General features: G+C 37.6%; 1 protein-coding gene across 3 annotated transcripts in view; it reads right to left on the reverse strand.

Moving 5' to 3' along the window:
- spock1 (SPARC (osteonectin), cwcv and kazal like domains proteoglycan 1) overlaps window positions 1-22,445 on the reverse strand; it is a 106,790-nt gene that overhangs the window by 77,497 nt on the left and 6,848 nt on the right. The gene's annotated exons all lie outside the window — the stretch shown is intronic.

Consider the following 22,445-nt stretch of genomic DNA (forward strand, 5'->3'; position numbering starts at 1 on the left):
ATAACAAACCTGAGATCATACGAACGGGGTGAGAGGCAGAGAGACACAGACGAGGAACAGACACCATGAAACACAGACGAGCCGACGAGGAGCACAGGCAGACACGCACTATAAATACACACACCAGGTAACTAGGAAATGGCAGACAGGCGGGGACACAGCTGGAACCAATGGACATAACGAGATACAAACCTACAAAGTAAAACAGGAAACACACAGACTGTTTTACACAACCAACTGGGGACATGAACAGAGTACCGAGGGAGACGCAGGTAGGGAAGATAAACACAACCAAACCCCAACCACCAATACAAAAACAGAATAAACTAGAAAATACTTATAACAAACTCAAAGCGCTGGGTCACCGACCCAGGACCATGACAAAATGTCAAGAACCATTTGAAAATGTTGGCCAAAATCCAAGCATGTATTGTGCAAGAAAGGGATTTGTTAAGAGATGAAAGAGTTTGCCATTTCTCTGGAGTACACTTGTTAAAAGTGTAGATAAGTCATTGAGCTCACTTTTATCTCTTTGGAAGACAACACACTAAGCTCCATATGGCCACAGGCTGACAACATCATGTTTTGCATTATGGATGCATATTCTAAATATAGATTCAAATCCAGATATTCACCCAACAAACAAGTGATACAACATGTTATACACTGATAGTTTGCCAGTCCATAAAACACACACATCTACACTTACAGCTAAATCAGAATCACCAATTAATCTTTCAGTTCATGCCTTTAGGACTGCAGGAGGACATCAGTGAGGCACATAAGCTTTTAAAGCAAATGTCTTTACTTCCCTCATATTGTGTCTAAGTACCATGACAGACAGTGGAATAACCGGACTTCAAAAGAAGATGAAGCAGACAGAAATGTACATCTTAAGATATCTGAAATAATATACGAACACTGGCTTTATACAGTTGGATTAAGTGGGGATGTGATATTAAGAGGAACTTTGCACTTCTGTGTTGCAGTGCATCACAAGCTCTCATAAATTCCTCTTATTTACACTTCCTGTATTCACTCTCACAATGCCACAAAATGTTCCAGACATCAGCCAACTAAAAATATCTTGACAGTTAAGAATGACTGCAATTACAAGGAGATTTTATCAGGGAAAAAACACAGCTGCACTTGCTGTGCTATTTCAACAAATAACCCTAACACAATGTCTTTTAGTGTAATCGAGTCATGTGGCTTATGTATTAGAGTTTATTGGTGAAACCGGTCACCAATAAAATGTAACTGGTTACGTAAAATATATTTGGCTAAACATTCTCGTTTCTATAGGCGCAGAGAGAAACAATGCTACTCACTGCAAGGTCAAAATCACATGATATCATTTGTCATTTTGATTGGTTACCAGTTGCTGATTTGAGCTGCCTAAAGAGCAACAGCTTATTAAATGTTGACTGTTAGTAGCTGGTATGACTTAAAGCTCAATGGTAGTTAACCTCACCCCCCCCCCCCCCACCTACCAACAAAGAGATCTATTTCCCCTCCCCTCAAAATAATTCTGTGCAGTTGCACTAACTGCATGTTTTTCCATTCTCAGATCTATGGCAATGTATTGCAGACAGCAGCAGATGAGCAATAAGCAAATCAAAGTGAGGCTTCCAGCAAATTCCACATGAGGTCAGAGATCAAGGCACAGTTAGATAAAAGTGTCACCAAATAGCCTGGGAACTATAAATGAATAAGGAATCTGCTGTGTAACACTGTAATTTCAAGGTTTCTTTATTCACAGTAGGGATTTTTTGTTTCATTCTGTATTCATCCATTTTCATTTATTTTAGAATTTATGATTCAAGCAATACCCAAGTCATTTGAAAATGAAGGGCAGCAAAGGACACGAGTGTACACACACACGCACATATACGTGCACGCATACACACACGTGCATGCAAGCTCCGGTGAAAGACCACGATTAAATCATTTTTTTATCAAGGCCTCAGGCTCCCCAGTGACACAGAGGCTGATGTGGGATCATCACAGCAAGCAGGCAGACATATAGATGATAGAGAGGGCCTACATGAAGATAATTTTGGATACCTGTCAAAAAAATATATTGTACAATATAAAATGCAGAAAGAGAAAGCACTGTGCTGCATTCATGGACGTTTTTGGGGGGGGAGGAAAAAAAACCTTAGTTACTTTGACGTTTAGATCCTGCCGGAACAAAAATTACAGTTACACAAACATGGCTGAAAGATCGCTTTCACTGGATGGAATTTTTTTCTTTTTTGTGCTTTAGCGTGTTTTCTTAAACTGTGGCCTTAAACGAAACTGAGGCAGACAGACACAAAGTTTATGCAAATCCGGCATAAAAGTGTATTTTCAGTTCTCCGTTTACCATGAAATTGCAGTTGTGTTACAGCTCGCACAGATCACCTCTTAATGCAAATGCAAGCACAAAGCATTTTCACAGCTGTAATTGGCAAGGGCACACACAAAGAAATGGACAAAAAAAAATATGGTTGTTACACAAGCCTTTGTCGCTTTAACTTTTATTTGCTTCAATGCTTAAATATACATATTAAAATCTTCCAACAAGTCTGTATCAATTAGCATTTTTCAATGTGATTAAGTTGAGACAACTGGCAAATTCATACCAACTAAGTAATCAAGAAATCTTTATATCTCCTCTACATGACATTCCTCTCGGCTCACTGATCACTTAAGCAATTATACAGTAATAACGTGATTCTGTCTTCTGTGTACTTTAATTAGTTACACAGGATCAAGATCTAAAAAGACTTGTCCACGTTTTTGTAAAACACTTTGAGGAGATTTAAGATTGAAGTCTGAAATTAGCTGTAGAAAAAGATCATTTGTATTGGTATGCATCTCGTCCCCTCATCAGACAGAATATTTATACTATTAACAAAGCCTCTTACAGTGGTACACATCCTCTATTTTGTAAGTACTCATATTTTGTCCGTGAAGCACACTGAATTATCATAAACATGTCTTCAAAAAGGTAAAACTCTTGCTAATCTCAGAGTTTCTACAGGAGTGGGCACATGACAAATATAGCGGTTACAAACAACTGCACTGCTACTATATGTTGGAAATACTTCATTAAACAAGAAAGAACAGACTGGCTTAATAAGACACAAGTTACTATAATTGTACTTTCACCACCACACAGAATTTCTTTTTCTGATGAGAACATGGCCTGGCCTCTCCTCCCGGCTCATTAGAAAACTGTCTGCTGCAATTAAAGTGGCTAAGAGGAACCAACGTGATTGTCCATTATATAGCTCCCTCCAACTCCACCTTCTGACACCGAATTCCTCCTACTCATAAAGTGCTCATCACACTCAGTGCTAAGGCTGCGCTTCTGTATCTGGTTACCCATTTTTTAAAAGCTATTTGGTCACATCAGACTTTTTATATGTGCGTCTAAGTGTGAGTTTATATGATGAACACACCGTAATAGGGCGGGTGGCTGCCTCCAAACAGAAATTCAATATAGACTTGGCAGTGCAATCGAAGAAGCCAAGACAGCAGCTGTGCATTTGTGTGTGTTTTTGTTGCGTTTAAGCATGTGTGAGCTGTATATGAATGTTTACTCAATTAGAAGCATCCTAACTTGTCAGCAGTTTGGGTCTCAGGACATCCTCAGTGAGTGAAAAGTCAGAAGAAGGGATATATTAATCTGTTTACACCCTCACATTGCGTGGATTCAAGCCAATCCCCATAATAAGGTCAGTGATTACATTTTAGGCTGAAGACCTCCCGTGAGCAACACCAGATGGTTGCCCCTCCCTGCACATGGTTCTATCGGACATTTCTTTCTGTTAAAAGGAAGTTTTTCCTTCCCACTGTCGCCAAGTGATTGCCCATAGGGGAGTATAATTGCTGTGTAATTGGTTTTTCTCTGTATTATTGTAGGGTCTTTACCTTACAATATAAAACGCCTTGAACTGAACTGAATCGAAGACTTGGCCTATAGTCAAACTAAGGTTTCAAACAGGAACTAGAATTAGTTGGCTTAAAACTGTTGGTTGCATTTCCTTTTATGATTATATGCCTTCATAAAATTTTATCCTCCATTTTCCTTTTGCATTATATTGTTGAATTTATTGCTTTAAATTTTACTTCTGGGTCCAAGCATATTACTGTTTATACTGCAAAACCCAGTGTCCACATGAAGATCAATAAAGTTTTATATTTTCCATTTATCATCTTATAAAGAAAGCGACATCTGCAGCCTTATTTTGGAGCTGTTGTTGAATTTACTGCCATCGATTGGCATTCGCACAGACACACCCAAGCAGCTTGCCTGCAGGCACAGAAGGTATATTTGAAGGTTCTGTCCTTGTCCATCTGCAGGATTTCTGTTATTGTACTCCATCAACTACTACTGTATGATCTCCTTTTCAAAGACAAAGAAAAAGACAAATAGACACCTGTGGGAAGTGTGTTTAGTATGAGTCTGAGAACAAGATGAAAACGGGGGAAAAAAAGGTACAACTGAAAGATGGGCTAGGAAGTGTGAAGACGTGGTGAGAGAGCAAACGGGCATTCCTTTCTGAAATGTGATTTGTTGATTTCACTGTGGAATCGATGCTGCAAGAAGGCATGCAGGACAGACCACAGACCGCTTCTTTCTCTTTCTGTCCTTCTCATAGTTTAATTACCGTTCATCACAAACACATATAGCTGCTGATTGCCATTCTGTTTGAGAGTCGACATCGATGCTATGTTTGTTTGTCTCGGTGCCACAAAGAGTCATTTCTAGCACTAATGACTTAGCTGGCTCCTCACAGATGATGGAAATAACAGAGCCATCACTGCCCAAACTCAAGCAAAAATCACAGGCACTTCATTTCATTTTATTTTCCTTTCCTTTACTCTCTTTTGCCTCATTTACATCGCTCCATTTGATATCTTTAGCATCAATTTATGTGAATTACATCTACAAAACCCTGACAATGCCCATCAGCTTTTTAACTGTCTTTCACAATCTCTTACCATATTTTCTTTTCGGTATACTTTCCTCTTTCTCACCACTGTGACCTCTCTGCTTGCTTTCCATTCCTCTCATTTATGTCGGGCTATTGACACTCTGTTTGAGAACAGAGATTAGCAATGTGTTTGTTTGTCTCTGTGAGCGCCTGGATTCATTTCTCAAACTAATGACCAGGCTGGTTATTAATGGATGAAAGAAATAATGGACCTGTCACTTTCGAAACTCAGACTCTTCTGTTTGGTTGCTTTCCCTTCTTACTCTGCTACTACGCTCTACTATTTTCTACACTCCAATCTCTCCCACTGTTTAGTGTACATATGGCAACATAAATATTTCACTATTCTTCATTTACATTTGAGAGTTGTACATTCCCAGGTATACATACTGGGATATGTGCTGTTGTAACAGAATATGAACACAATACACTCAGCATGACCTTTTGAAGTTAAAAGAGGAATGGATCCAGATGTACTGCTTTACTATTACAATCATCCATTTTTGTTTCAATTACAAAAAGCTTCAAAGGTGGAAATTTCAATTAGATTAATGTATTAATATAATTTTAGGCCATTTTTGCTGAGATTGTACAAGAAGCACAATAAAGGGATTGCAGAAAAACCTAAAATGTGGTGAATCCAGCGATATATATGCATGTGGTATAGTTGTTAAATCTCAGTTCTTTGATCTTTGGGCTGAAGGAAGGACAACACTCGGTGTATAAATGCTCAATCAACAATCATTTTATTCCATACAATTCTCATTATTCCATACAACACTTTTGAGCATCATCCGGAGGGGAGATGAGTGCGGGAGGGTGTCCGCCTGATCTCGAAGTGTCTGAGCGTTTCTCACATTCTTATAGCTTCAGCCCCCCTCCAAAGTCATAATACCTACACATCCACATTCTTTCTCTCTCTGCTTCTCAATAATTCGCTGTCCTAATTTAAAAAGTGTATGGTGTAGTCAAAGTACAATAAAAAAGATGTAAATAGGGTGAAAATGTCAAGTTTATTTAACTTATAATTAGTTTTGTAGAATAGATTTCACTCATATTGGCAGAGCGTCTTCAACAAAGCTAGATATAATCACTAAGTAGGTTAAAAATGATATCATGACTTGCTGAGTGTGATTGGCAGAGGTCAATTTAATTAATTTTAAGCTATTTAAAACCATGTTCAAGTTCTAATTTGACCCGTTCCCATTAGCGGCTAGCTGCAAGCTGTTTTTTAGGAGTATGGCTCGCTGACTCCACTTCTTTGACTTCAGCTAAATGCAAATGATGCTTAATTTCCTCCTGCTCATTCGAGTCACTGTAACAAATTTTGTGTTCTGAATCTGTGTGATCTAAAAATCTAAGCAAGGCACTTTTGAGGGTCATCCATCTAGCCTAGAAGGCAGTATAGTCTTTAACATTAAAACCAAACAATTTTTTTGTCATTTAAAAACCATTTACATATCTGGTACTTGTGTTCAATGTTAATTATTTTACATGGTTTTCCACCCACAAAAGCTCAAGGCAGTTCGATGTTTAGTGCACACCAAAGAAGTTATGGTGACAAACTATACCAATTTTACTGCCAAGAAGAAGACTGCACACTAAGACTGAATCTGAATTTGAAGGCAAAGTTAGCTTTAGTAATAAACAATAGGTCCTTCTATCTCCATTTAAAAGCAGCAGCAACAGCAAAAAAAAACTGAAGGAAAGAGCTTAGGTGAGAGAGAACAAAAACCCAAAAAGAGCAAAAATATAGAGCACCCCAAATATTTATATCCTTCGTCCTATATACTGCCAGAAGTAGAATAAACAGGCTCCTATGCTTGTGCTTCGCTGCAGAAAAAGCTGCTGCAAACAATTCTTATACTTCTACTGGTTAATATATTAAAACTCAAAGCTTCTTACCTTCTCCTGCATATTTACAGAAATACATTGATATGTATTAAATTAAAAAAAATAATCTTTATGTAAAATGTCACCATTTGTCTAGAAGAAAAAAATAAACAGTAGTCTTATCCTTTGAAGATAAGTTATTTTTCAGAAAAGTGCACAAAGTAGGCCATCATTAAAGACAAATGTACCCAAGCTGAGCTATGTAATTATTGAGTCTACACTGTACTAGAAAAGTTTTAAGTATACAAGAATTGGTATAAGGGATGAGTGACAGCCTCCATCTACTATTTCTGAGCAGAACGCACAGATAAAGAAGCAGCAGAACTTAAGTGAACTCAATGCACTGTAAACTCCAAGGGTGTGTTTACCTTCACAATATTCGCCATCCTGCCCAACAGCACTTCTGAGCCTTAATCATTGTACAGGTTTAGGTTTAATATTAACAGGGCGAGTCGGGTCTGAAATTGATTTACAAATAATAGCAGGGTATATGAGCATTTCTTGTTCCGCTCAGGAAAAAGTAAAGGAATGCTGAACCTCTGCAAACTTGACTTCAGGGGTTCAAAAAACATAAAATCCAAAATAAAAAGAAAGTCAACTTTTAAAAACTGTTTTATTTGTTCACCTTGCAGTGTTACTGACAACTTTCCTTGACAGGAAAATGAAAACTACTCCATTTCTTATATAAAGAAAAACAATTACCAAAGGTTGCACCTCGAGGTTCAGTTATTTTGAAGCTAAACAAGTAGCTTTTAAAAAGTAGTAAATGAATAATAATACGAGGTAATTTCAACAACAGGAAAAAGCTACAATTCTAAAAGCGTATATGCATCAGATGGTGCTGACACTAACTGCCCTCCCTCAAACACACCTTAGCCGCAGCTTTCCAAACACAAATTAGAATAAACAAAATGATAACAAAATACAAATAAATCTATCTAAAACACCGCAAGGAAGAAGTAAGTAGTGTAGTAATAGTAGGGTTACTATGCTGGAAGACCTGCACTCACACACATGCGTGCATGATTTATAGTTGTTTACAGAATAAATTAAGTTGAAATGAACTGGATAATTAATATGTATTGATCTGTGTGTATCTTTTATTTTATGATAAATTGGATTTTGATGCTTTGACTTGTTAAAAAAATTACAATTAATAAACAATATTGTCATTACAATAAAAAGCATCTTTGAATTTGAATTTGTATACACACACACATAATTACCATGTGCGTTTAGGTCAGTAAGTGACAGTTACAATTAGCCATTGCCATGTGAACTGGCTACCTTCATTATGGAGACCTGACGTTAAGGTAAAAAAATATAATCTACCTCAAGGCGATTCATGATGATGCATTTTGCTATATATAGTTCTATTTACCATTTAGTTTGATTCCTTATATCCTTATATCTTAAACCCCAACAATAATACTGGCTGTTAATTGTCTTAGGAGTCATGGTTCAATATCAGAATTTCTGGGTTTTCTTCTGACGAGGTCAGACTAACCAATATCACTTATTCTGGCATTGTGAAACTTGTTACAGAGCAACGTATTTCTATTGCAAATGAAGCAGCTGATGTTGCCATAATACAGTAAAACTGCATGAAAAGTGTAATTTTATGCACCATCAGCAACCACAGCATTTGATAGCGACTTTCTATTACTTGGATTGCATACATCGACTAGGACAGAAAGACGTTCTTACTAAGGCAAACCAAAGAGGTTCCACTTGATAAATAAACTTTACAGCCTGCTGGCTCAGTGTTTTAGAGGTAAATGCTGCACTCATAAGGAATTGTTATAACAGAACTGATACACAGTATGTTTCTTTTTTAATGTCTTTACTTACAACACTACCTCCCCAACTTGTTTAAAACTGTGTAAGAACTGACCTAACATAAATGAAGTATTCTGAAATAACTATACTGAATACTATACTGGATTTTGTTATAAATTTCTAAGTACCATACTTTACACTGCAGCCAGTAAGTTTAACTGATTTTTTTTAATCACTCTAAGTATATCAGTACAATATCCTACTGAATCTTTGATTTATTATTACTGTGCAACATGCTAAATTGTAGTCTGTGTCCTGTCCAGATGTACCTTAAATAATGGTGCAGACATCTGTTTGCCAGTTGGCAGGTTTTTACCCTCTAGTCAGAGGTGGAAAGAAAATGCTGTGAAAACTATATCAGGATAATCATTCCCACAACAGTGGTATAAAATTGTACAAGAGGGCTACATTTCCACATACATCAGTGGTGTTATCAGTGAACCACAGTCAGAGACTAAAGGCATTAGAGTTCTCCCTGCTTTTGTGTAGTGCATTGGAGCCCCATCAAACTGTGGTGAAATCAAACTGTACCGTGTCTGTGGAGATGAGCAGGGTTACATATCTCAGTTGTCACACTCGAGCCTAAAGGTCTACAATGCAGTCACCAAAGCTCTACCTACTAAGAGACATAACCCACAAACACACTGACACGCTGAGAGCCACAAACCGTCTTGCCAGCGGCGCAAATCTCTGTAGGTACGTGTTTATATAACCCAGCTGAAAACAAATGCCACAATCCCTCGAGTCCCAATTACTTGCCAACCAGAAAATAAACGTAATAGCACATGCTGATAAATAGTCATTAAGTTTTGTGCTGTACCACTTGTGTTTATTCTTTGACAGCTATCGTATATTTGTTTTGATGATCCCAAGATTAGAGCTCAGCAAACATTTGCCTCTGTGTTACAATAAAGAAAGAGAAATACAGACTTACCTGTTGTTCCGTCAGGTAAGGCATGACAGAAAAACAACAATTATCCTGCGATTGAAGAAATTATGCTACATTTATTTTAATTTCATATCCAAATCGACACAAACTCTCCAGGTTAATGTGAGCTGAGATCACGGTGTGTTTGTGTCCCCTGAAAGATGTTGCCTTAAACAGGCAAAATAAATTCCCGATATTGTGTCAAGCTATCTATAACTTTGACTTTATTTCTACTTTTCTATAACTGTGAACATTTTTCACACTTTTTTGAAAAACAAAGCTCTTTAATGAAAACAAATCTAAGTTACCTCCACTTCAAAATTCTGTTCCCTGCAACCACGGTTCTCTGTCACAGTGAATAAAGTTAGGAGAGAAGGGCAAACATGGCAACCACAACAAATAGTTTTATATATGGCAATAAAACTAGGCAGACCTTACCACCATCACTTCTACCACAAACTAAATGAAAAAAAGTAAATCTGTCTATGACTTAGAATAATGATACAACAACATAAGGAGTTCAGTAGTTAATAATTCTAACAAAAAGAAAAAAAAAATGGATTTCACCAGATGTTCTGATGAAATCTGTCTATATGACGAGGTTCAGGTGGTTCGAAAACATTGGACCTTAAATATGAAATCATTTCCTAACACCATAATGCTCTCCCATAAGGCAATAGCTAGTAATCTCACCATGTAACATCTGCTATATTCTCACTTGCGCTGCTCTACCAAGATGTGTAGGCTCAGTTGTTCTGAAATCTTGCTTTTCTTTTCTTTCTTTCTTTTTTTTTGCACTGCGGTAATTTCAGTTAAAGTATCAGCACATTTTTAGCTCCAAGTACATTATGATCTGCACAGCTCAGTGAGTATTGTCTGAAGTAAAGTTCAGCACAGTGGCAGGGAAGTCCTACCTCTACATGTTATTTTACAGGTTTAAATACAGAGCAATGCAGGGATGTGTCAGATAGTGTTATATACCATAGCTCTTTTTTTCAGATTGGTTTTTATTTGTATAAACAAGCTCTGCCCTTTAAAACCGGATCTTTTTTCTTCTGCCTCCTGGTGCAGTTTTGAAGAAATGTCAATGTAATTATATGCACTGTATCACTGCTGGTTAGAGACAATAAGGATAATATTATAGTGATGTAACATTTTTTATACATTTATTTACTATATTATACATGTCTTTGCCTAAACCTAAACAAAAAGTTTGAAAAAAGTAAATATGTACATAAAAAAACAACAACAAAAAAACAGGAAACAAACTAGGGTCTTTATTCCTACATCCCAGCCGTCCCCACCAGCCTACAAATATAATTTACTGTAGCCATACACATAATGGGCCTCACTGTATTTATTCACATTTTACATAAAAATTATAAAATAAAATACTAATGCACATAATGTTCAAAAAGAGTTTTACACATAAACACGTTAACAGTGCATTAACGATAAAACAGTATTAACTAATGCTTAATACATATTGATTCAGGTTAACTGTGGCAGAATCTACATTTGAATTTGAGTCAACAATGAATCAGCCAATATCTGATTGGTTATTTATTCATGTAAAAGGATTTACAGTAGAAATAATATTTTCCAACAATCCTGTGTCATTTATAGTAATACTGCATACATGTATTACAGTGTAATTATTTTCCAATTACAAAGAAACAGTTACAGTTTAGGCTGGAACAGATGACACATTCTTGGACTCGTTAATATTATTATTATGACAATCAGTTATCACCTAGTGTAGCTGTTGGCATGATGACATTGTATATAATTTGGATTATTTCTTTATCTTGTCAAGATCCATGTCATGATTGTAAATTGTTTAAGCTGTACATTACTTTGTTTGGTTTTTTTTGTAGTCAACGTTTGGTGCTTTTATTTTGAAAGTCAAGCTCTCTTACAAGTTGCGCTAGTTAACTCTTGGGGTAGAAAGAGAAAAACACCTGTAAGCACGCAGAAAGGATGGTTTTATTGAAAGACACGTTAAGTGGACTTTAACTACACACGGTTAAAGAACGGCGGCTAATTCCCTTTTTGCAGCATGCAGCCAACGAGGTATTTATTGATTTATCGTGTTTGTTGTACAGTGTTTTTACTGCTGTGTCTTACGCTGAGTTTTATTTTGTTAATGCTGTATAGTTTTCACGGTGGCTTTGGAGAGAAGTCTTCAAATAAACCAGTGACAGGAAACCACTTGCGTCTGCCTGTGCTTTGAGGAAATTATACCTAGTCTAGTGTGAATCAGCAATAGAATCAGTTAATTGGTTGAATTAAATCAGGGTATCAGCTTTGATCAGTATTAAAACTCTTAAAAGTGTTTTCCCTAGAGATCCAACAGTTAACAGCAATACAGTTTCTGAAATCCAGAAAGTGAAACAACAGGTTGGATTGACAGAATTTCAACTAAAGCAGGCAGTGTCCTTCTTGCCCTTTGGCTACACATGGCACACACATACCACACACATACAGGTACACACAAATACAGGTAAAAGCATTATGATAAATAGTGCTTTCACTGAAAGTGAGCCACAGAAATTCACCCACTCTCTCTTTCTGAGCAGCCAGTTAGAGAAAGTCAGAGTGGGTTGATACTGGCCATTTCCATTTAAATGTCAAAGCTCTCACCATGAAAAGTTGCTGTAATAAAAGCGAGAACACATAAAAGCAAGGGTCATAAACTTTTTCATCTGAGTGTATGTATCTGCATGTATACACAAGAGTAGATTAATACTAGTGCAAATCAAAGTATTTTACACTGTTGTTGAATACTTCAAAAACAATCTATTTAAGATCATTAAACAGAGCACTTAAACCACATGTCAGCCTGATTGGATCTTCTATTAGGTTGCAAATATCTCTGTGTGTGGTTGTTTGTCTGTATGTGCACTTAATTACTTATGTACAGTCCAACAATTTCTTTCCAACTACCTACATTAACCAGTAACACTAAGTGACACTTGATTAACACGCCTTTCTATAGTCAGCTGCAACAGGCTTTATTAGCTCTATGCAACGTTGCCTTGGCTCTAACATATCAATTAAAAGAAAACATTAATAGGCGAACAAGATCCCATGCAAGAAGCTGCTATGCACAACAACATCAGGCTAAAAACTTAAACAATGCCTAGTATACCAACTGATACAGCGCCATTTACAGTTACATCGTTCTATACTATTGCTCCTAGAACGCTCTGGTAGTATCTAGTATGAGCAGCATTTTAAATATAACGGCGAATCATTTAGTGATATCAGATCTCTGCGTGAAAAGGGACAAACTGTGATGCTTTTTTTTTTTTTTTTTTTTAGCAATGCCAGCAATAAGGGGTGGCTGTAGCTCAGGTGGTAAAGCAGGTCATCTGCTAGAAGTTCGGCGGTTCGATCCCTGGTTGCTCCAGTCTGCATGCCAAATGTCCTTAGGAAAGATACTAACCCCAAGTTTCTCTCTGAATGTTAAATAGAAAGCACTTCTGCATAGAAATCGTGTTGTATAAAGTAGTTTGAGGGCACTGGGAAAGTAGAAAAGTGCTATATAAGAATCAATCCATCTCTAATTGTCTAACATACATGCTGGTTACAACATATCTGTGATAAGCCAACATAAGCTGATAATATTGGACCACCAATATGTCAGTGAGGCTCTAATGCTGTGCAAATAAAAGGTTTTGGCAAAGCAAATCTCTTAATTGCAGCAATTAAAAAAGTCCCGTCCAAAGCGAAGCCACGCCTGCCAAAACTGGCTGGAAAGGAGCTTTTTTTTCCTGTCAGTTTGAAAAAAAGGAAGCTCCTCGTATTGATCAGCATCATCTGAGCACACCGTACTATCCAACTGAAAATCCATGAGGAAGTCACTGGGAATAATCCAAAGGCTTGTGCTTTCACAGGAGTGCGCTCACATACATGCTTAGTTCTGTTCCCATTTTTTCATGACTTTAGAGAACTTTATTGACTTACAATCATGTTCTTAAGACTTACCTTAGTCGTAACTACTACCTGCCAAAACCTAAACTCTGTTTTCATCTTACAAATTAATGTTTCACGTAATGGGGACTCCCTTTGTAAACAAACACACACAAGACAGGCAGAAGAAAAGAGGGAGGTTTAAAGAAATGCACCTTATTCCGTGTGGGCTGCTGCGTGTGTGGCTCATTAAAATGTGACTGAAGTCGCAGCTCAGCCGCCTGACTCAGCTGAGTTTAATTAAAGCTGTCAAACAATTCTTGTGTCAGCCTCCAACACGCATATGCATAAACGTATTCATTTTTACTCCCACATCCATCTCACTCTGTCTCTCTCTCATCAAAAGTGTGACATACACATAATCAATCTCCCTTTATTCAGCCAATGCATATGACCATTTTGCTTCACTATTCTTCCTATGTCTTTCCCCAGCTAACTGCTCGATCATTGGGACTGCCGTTGTTAGCACATGCAACACGACAGAGTCAGTCTATCATACAGAATTAGGGGTGTCGCAAAGGTGACAAAGTGAAGAAAATGATAAAGGTAAGTCCATCACACTACTGTTTATTAAGTGGGAACATCGAGACCCCGGGAAAAAAAACATCCAAAAGCATGGATAAAGATGGGCAAAATGCTACTCATCCAATGGCGTTATACAGAAATGAGCGCATAAATGTATACAATCTGAGCTGATCAGAATAAAAACTGCACTAATGCAGTATCTATTTTGGTCAGATTAACTGTAGTGTTCCATTTGTTCTTGTAAAGCAATTTTACACTTTGTTTTGAATGGTGCTTAATGTGTAATCAGTAATACAAATCCCTGTATGAGCACATGCTATCCTCTAGTGTGTAATGTAATTTATATGGATTATAACTATGAATAAAACAAACCTTATCAGATTCCACATCACAAAACATGTGCATAAATTTGATTTGCAGATTTTGTAATAAACACATCAAAAGCCAAAAGAGGGTGAAAATATAGACTTAGTATTAACTGTTGGATGCATAAGTAGCTTTACTGATAGTGTCTAAGTACAATGTAATAACGGTTTAGATTAAAAAATAGCACAAACTCTACAACTAACAATGAAAGGACTCCACTGTTTAAAATAATAAAAACTGAACTTCACCAAATGACTTTTAAATGAGTGGTTTCTCCTTCAAACACATGTCTATATCTTCAACATCAAAAGTTGAAATAACATACAGCATAAAAACACCATCTGGCTTAAATCTGGTTACTCATGTCTCTCTGGGTTTGAAAGTCAGCCTGAAACAGGACATCCGCCCAGCTGTTACTCTGACAACACTGTGACATCTGATTGGAGAGTGGTTGTGTAATGCCTCAGAAAATGGGTCTAAAGTTGGCAGTGACATACTAGAAGTATCTCCAATGTCTGGAATAACTTTAAGAGTTGTTACAGATCTTGATTATTGTGCTCAATATGGTTTTTATCCATTTCAACTGCCATTTCTGACCCTCAACACAGAGCAGAAAATACTCACCACCACAGATTCCCACCAACACGCAGGGCTTACAATAAACTGGATTCTTCTCTATTAGGACTTCGCAGCAGGAGTATGGTGCAGACTGTGTTGCTGAAATGTAATACCTGAATTCCAGTTGAATGAATCCTGTACAGGAGCAGTTTTCCTACTATATGCCTTTATAGTATGAAATGGCAATGGCCGTGTCCGTCTCTAGATTGGTTTGCCCTATGCTTTGGTCAAGACAGGCAATATCTCAACAAGCTGTGGGAAATTGTTTTGGACTCCTGCGGTCCCCAGAGGGCAAATCCCGCTGACTTTTCTCCATATGCCACCAGGAGGTCCACTCTTGTGGTTTTGTGTGAAATATCTTTACAGCTGTTGGATAAAACAGCATGCCCACAGCTTCAAAATGGGATTTTTTTTGTCTGTTGTAATAACTTTGGTGACTCCAGAAAGCAAAATTGCAGTCTTTCTAAACCTTGATCTTATTTTCAGAGCCTTCTGGGTTTCACTAAATACAAAAAAATACAAGCCTTATTCAAGAAAAAGCCTGAACTAGTATGTGCTTTTGTACTCAATTTAAGTACTCAAAGCTCTTTCTCACCATAAGCCTCATTAACAAATACATACAGGGTGCCTTTTTCTATACCTAAATGCTTATAGCTTAACATCCAGATGATCAAGGGGACCTGGCATTTCAATTTCTTGCCCAAGGAAGTTTCACAAAAGCAAGGGTTAAAACCACTAGCTTTCCAACTCTACGTCCTGAACCACAGCCATCACTAATCTTGAGGGAAAATGTGCTGTTGATGGTATTGTGCTATTTGAGTGACAGTTAAGGAAACATATTCATGGAAGAGTGTAACTAAAGTACAAATACAGAAAACAAAACAGAAAGTTTAACTTACTGAGGTTAAAGGTTAATAAACTCATAAAGGTTCATGGTTTCTGGTTCCAAATTTGATTTGATTTACCCAGAGTTTGCATATCATAACTGAAAGTGTTGCAGGGACTTATTTTATTTTTTTAAACTTCATCAGTATATGAATATAAAATAGAATCCAACATTGTCACATAATTAAGCACGTCTAGCCTAAGCTTAGGCTAGATAACAAGGATAGTAGTAAAACCACATGTTCAACAAGGAAAAACGTTTGAGAAAAAATACATGTAAAAACGTGCACAAAATGCAACCTATTTACAGTAAACCAAATCTGAAAATTAGGATAACATAATAGTTTTACTGCAAATTTATTATGATTTCTGTTACGGCCCATTTTGGGGGAATTCTTTATTTCTCAACTTTTTCTACTTGATAAGTTTATAAGCAGTCTTGGTTTTAAACCACACATCGAGCAATTTTTGGCTAATTACCATTGTGTAAGAAACATGATATCTTAAATCACGGCTCCAAATGAGCAGTCATAAATCAAAAGTAAAAACTTATCTGTTTTCTTGTGACCAAACACGCCCTGAGACCACAATTCTGATACAAATACAATCCAACCAATAGAAAAGCAGCATGAAATGATGTAAGTCTATCTAAGCTGTCAAATGGACAATCTGGATAGGTCACCAGTCTATCTCAAGTCTCTGTTTAGTATATTGTCTGTTAATTTAATAAACATTTGCTTTCTGGAGAAAAACCAAATTGCTACTGTTTTCTTAACCTTGAGTGGAAATGATGAGTTTTTGAAACATGCTGTAGAAAGTGATACAGTAAGGGATATGGAAAATCAATTACAGCTACACAAAATAAAATCTGTCAGATCTCGGTGTGTCAGATCCCGTCTTCCTCTCTCTGCATCTCCCCTTTACTCCCTCCCCCTCGAGCATCACATGAGCCGCAATAGCAGAAACCTGATGAATTATTGAAGGAGACAAGACATCTTTCAAACTCACACACGCGCTCTAACACACAAACAGTAACTGTATCCCTTTCCTCGGGGGAAAAACGAGATAATGACCAATTCAATCTGACATGGTTTTAGAGACTGTAAACATCAGAGTGAGAGAAGAAGAGAAAGAGTGAGAGAGGTGGGGAAGAGATGCTGACACTGATCTAAAACTAAACTGCGAAGTTGTGAGGAAAAAAAAGACGGAAACAGACTTCTCACAATTTATTCCACGTTTTGATTCTCAGGTTTGGAAAGGCTTATTTTTGTTTTTCAAATGTGGTAAGCCAACTTGCATATAAAATCTAATGAATTACAATAAGTGATTATACTGCTACCAAAACACAATATGTAGCCAAACAATTCATTCCAGAGGCTGATGTGTAATTTGAGTGCTGTTTGTATGATAATCTGCATCAGTTATCACGATGAGAAAAGCGATGCGTTCATCATCTCAGTAACAACTCCTGTGATTACGGGGAACAAGCAAAGGAAGACACCTATAATCAGTCATGGCAAGAAGCTGGTTTATAAATCACAAGATATACCTCACTACATGACGGTGAAGAGAGGAAAATGTTGGTCTGTGGTGTGGCAGCAACAAATTGCACAATACAGAAAGTGATTATTATGACTGAGAAACAGTTGAACAGTGAGAATTATCTTTCTCTGCCTCATGCTCACATTTCGTCTAATTAACCTTTACTTCTTCAGATGTCCAGCAGCTTTTTTCAGTCGCATAGATTTCATGCTGCATAATTATTATAATATCATGTTTTCTTTTGACGCCTTCCACAGAACTGCTCAAAGTTTTTCTGTCTGTCAAGAGCCAGGCAGACAAATCTTGACAACTTGACTGCCAGAAAAAGTTCTGAAGTTTTCAATATTCCAGAGGAATGAATCATGCAAACTATGTGTTACCTGAATGTTCTACACTGTCAACTTTTGGTTTAAGAATGAAAAAGCTCAACAGCTATTGAGTGAGGGTATAAACTATGGTGGGCAGATTTGAACTACTCCTGAGGATGAGGACATTATACCTGCTCAGCTCAGTCACTGTCAACATGTTGAGATGCAAAGTATTTAATAGAACAATACAGTCTAGCACCACCCCTCGCACAGCTGTACATTCTTACAATACTATTGCATTAGACTCAAAGTAAGAGACACCAAATTAATAGGTGAAAAGGTGTGTTATTCAAAGACTATTAAATAACCAATTAAATAACCAAAATTCAATTCAATTTTATTTATATAGCACCAAATCACAACAACAGTCACCTCAATATGCTTTAAATTGTATGGTAAGGACCCAAAAATCAGATGACCCCCTTTGAGCAAGATTTTGGTGACAGTGATAAGGAAAAACCCCCTTTTAACAGGAAGAAACCTCTGGCAGAACCAGGCTCAGGGGAGCCATCTGCTGCGACTAGTTGCCAGTCCAACCACAGTGAGCCAATCTGTTCATTGTTCAATATCAATACATCCAAAAATCGAATTGTAAACCTATGTATACTTCAAGTCTGTAAGAGTTTTCTTTCAAAACAAGACTCGGGTCGGCCTAATTGTGGCAATAATATTTGCTGCTGTTGTTGTGTGCATCATATATATTTAATTAAGATTTCAAGGATGAAAAACAATGATTTAAAAGATGAACCCAAGGCCTCACACAACAATACTACAATGCAATTGTTGTATTGGGGTTGGCAGAGTGACAAGCAAGCACATAAGGTTGCTATAGCTCATCTGTACTCATTGAGTCAACTTATAAATCAAACACTGGCGTATGGAGAGATGCAGAGAGAGAGAAAAAAAAACCCCAGAGGAAAAGACATCTGATCACACTCTAAAAACAGGTGCACAGTGAGGATGACCGCTTCATCAATGGGAGTGGCAACAGATTCAGCAAGAAACAAGCAGAACAACTGTGACATTTATACTTTACTCGACCATTAATATATAACAACAAACAAACAAACAACAACAATGGCATAAATCAATGAAAATGAAATATGGTAAAAAAAAAAAAAAATGAAGGGAGAACAGCTCAAAGGTGTATGCATACGTCCTGCATGCATTGTAATCACTTGTTAACACTAGACATTTAGAATGTAGATTGAATCTGTTGTAGTGCTCAAATGATTAGTTGAATTATTAATTAGATGGAATCCTGCTCAATACCCATAGCTCAAAGCATTATTGAATTGGTAAGACTGTGAATCAAATAGCCAATCAAAACTATATGTGAAGAAGCGGCAAATGAAAGCAGAGAAAGCTCCACTGCTGATACAAGAGTCTCTTTTAATAGGCAATAATGCTTGTGTGGTTGCTAAAATTACTATTGTGACCCATTTTCAATGCTAATGATCCCGAATTTTATTTTTCAGATGTAACACTCAAAATAATGTTCAGAGAAAAAAAAACATTTAATTTAATAAAGGACAGGACTGAGGAGGGAATCCACCCAAATTCCATCACGTTGTTGCATTAAGGGAGGGTTTGATGGCATTCAATTAGTTTGTTTATGCAGCGATATAATTACTGCTAATGCTTTTACCTAACATTCAGAGAATGGTAAATTCACATTTCAGTCTCTAGCCTGTGAGTGCTAGTGGAAAAGTTCTATAATCTCTTTGCATATATAACTGGACACATTTAATGGTTGTGGCAATGTAATAACTCATTATTAACTCATCTATTACAATGGTACCAAGGACAAGGGTTCTAAATGCAAGTCTTCTAATATATTGCTTAAAGGAATAGATATAAATGTAGATCTGGTGGCATTACAGTTTTTTGTTGGGTTTTTTCCATGGTCTGGCGGTAGTCTGTCTAGGTAAATCTTTAGAGAGAAGCAGACTAACCAGACAGCATCTCTTCAAAAGAATCAACAGCTTAGTAGGAGACCTTCATATTTGCACCAAATAGACCAACAGAAAGACAATCCCCACAGAGAAAGAATGGAGCTTGGAGGGGCTGCCGTAACAAAGCTGACTGAAACACACACACACACACACATAGATGATCGATTCCACATTTCTCCTATCCTTCCATGTTTGTCCATCTGTTCTGCCGGTGCTCACAGGCTTCACATTAAAGCTCCTCCTCTTCCTCTCTTCTCCTAGCATCTCTCTCTCTTTTTTCTATTTCCCATCTCTGGTCTGTAGTCAAAATTACGGCCAGTCCTTTAGCTCCCCTGCTTTGTCTATCTCTCTGTTGTACACTCCAGTATTGAGTGTACACACATGTGTGCACACACCCACACTTCACAATCAGTGCGTCCTGGTCATAAGGGATAGTGACCTTTGTCTTTCCTGTGACCAAACTGTCCTCAGCTGGCTATGTATGCATGGTGTGTGTGTGTGTGTGTGTGTGTGTTTGTGTGTTCCTGTATTTTTCTCTCTTATTGATTAGATCAAGGCTCCAATCCAGGTTACCCTGCCCTGTGAATTCAATAATTGATCTCACCAAAAGCCTCGGGGTGGATGGGATCATGTGTCTGTGTGTCAGTACACACAGGAAAAAACATCAGCAAGACAGACACATGAAAATTTTAGTTTGAAGAGGTATTAGACAACACAGAGAAATGCACACAACCACAGTCCTTCAGAACAGAGATTAGAATCAGAATGTTCTCATTTGACATCAATGGCTCAAAGTGAAAAATATTCACACAGAAGTAGAGCATGTAAAAAAAAAATCATGGGTTGAAAAGAGCAGAAAGGATGAGAGACAGCGGGGGTTTATTTTGAAGGGCACTGTTTCATCGGGAATTAGTGGAATGTAAAAAAGAAAATGGGATGAGCCAGGAGAGAGAGAGAGAGAGAGAGAAGAGAGGATAATGAAATGCATGAAGAGAAGGTATAGAAGCAGCTGAGTAGGAGAAAGAGAAATGGAGGGCAGAGCAGAGGGGGAGATAAGAAAGAATGACAGGTGTTCAGGCAAGTCTTTGCTTAATTGACAGAAATACTGTATGTCTGCTGTGGAGAATACACTCAGGGTTTATGTATGTATATGTGTGTTGTGTGCGTGTGTGTGTGTGTGTGTGTGTGTCAGAGAGAGAGAGAGGGTGAAGGTGACTCCAGGGGTTCGTCTTTTCTAAGCTACCTCTCTAAACCTCCCCAGCCCTCCCCCTCGGCTGTGCAACCGACCAATCAGAACACATGCATATACAGGCCTGCACAAACCCAGAAACACCGACCAATACCATTCCAGGTATAAATGTGTTGACTATGAAGCAGTGTGTGGAACTAAAAGAAAATGCATGCTCAGCAAAATACTTTCCTCCATAAATGCCAAAGGACAAAACATGTAAAACAAGCTACCAAACAAACCATTTGTGAATTTAATAAATGATAGTAACACTTCAGGTGCTTCTGTTGCAGACAAAACTACGCCACAGGCGGGATCTTTGACTGACAGTCCTGAAAATGCTGGCATCTTGGAAAACAGAATACGGATGGCATTTAATTCTCATTGTGAGAATGAGCTGAGACAGGTGGCTCTCATGTTTAAATTACAGGGCACCTACACAAGCACATACACAGGTGTTCATCATGTCTCTCCATACACCGACTAATGAATAGACAGTCTGAAGACGGAATGCATTTACACAAATACATGAGGTAATACACAGCAGACATCCAATGTCCCTCATAAATTCGACTTATTGGATTTCTGTAAACCTGACAGCACACCAGCAGGGTGGTAGACAGGATCTCACTCTGAAAGGAATGAAAATAGCGGAAGTGGACAGCTACTAAAAAAGCCTCCTTTAGAAAAGAAACAAACAACAGGCTCAGAAAATTGAAAACTTTTTTTTTTTTTACCTCTTTGGTATAAAAGATTCCAGAATAGAAATGACAGCTTTTATTCTGTCAGGAAAAAAGCCTGAAGAAATGGTGAGAGTAGATGACACGGTTGAGATGTAACTCAAAGTATATTCATCCATGAACCAAATTTCCAGATCAGTATGCATTCAGGTAGGTTTGTCCCACAAGTCTAAAGGTTAAGAAGTCTATGTCAACATACTTCCTGTACAATATGGCATTTTTAAATCTATAACCAGAACTTTTTGTCAGTCAAAAAGTTGTTGTACATTAGCTATAGCATGCTAGCAGGGGTTGTATTGAAAGCTAAGGGGCTTTTTTACTTTCCACTATAAGTGTCTATAGTGACTTATGGCCATGAACGCAGGAAACTATAGGCACTCTGAACATGTGTTCTTTCAGATGTTATTTTCTAGTCTGCTTGGAGGACACAATTGCAGTTGGTGTCTTTGTTTCCTAGTGGCAGTGCAGAAAAGTCTGTGGTGTGCTGTCAGAGATGACTAATGCCACAGGTATGCTTGCCATGATAGTCTTTGCTCACGTAAACTGTGACGTCAACACAGCCATCTAACCATTTTTTTGTTGCACTCAGCTTAAT

This window comes from Neolamprologus multifasciatus, chromosome 2, assembly GCF_963576455.1.
Source record: "Neolamprologus multifasciatus chromosome 2, fNeoMul1.2, whole genome shotgun sequence".
NCBI lineage: Eukaryota > Metazoa > Chordata > Actinopteri > Cichliformes > Cichlidae > Neolamprologus > Neolamprologus multifasciatus.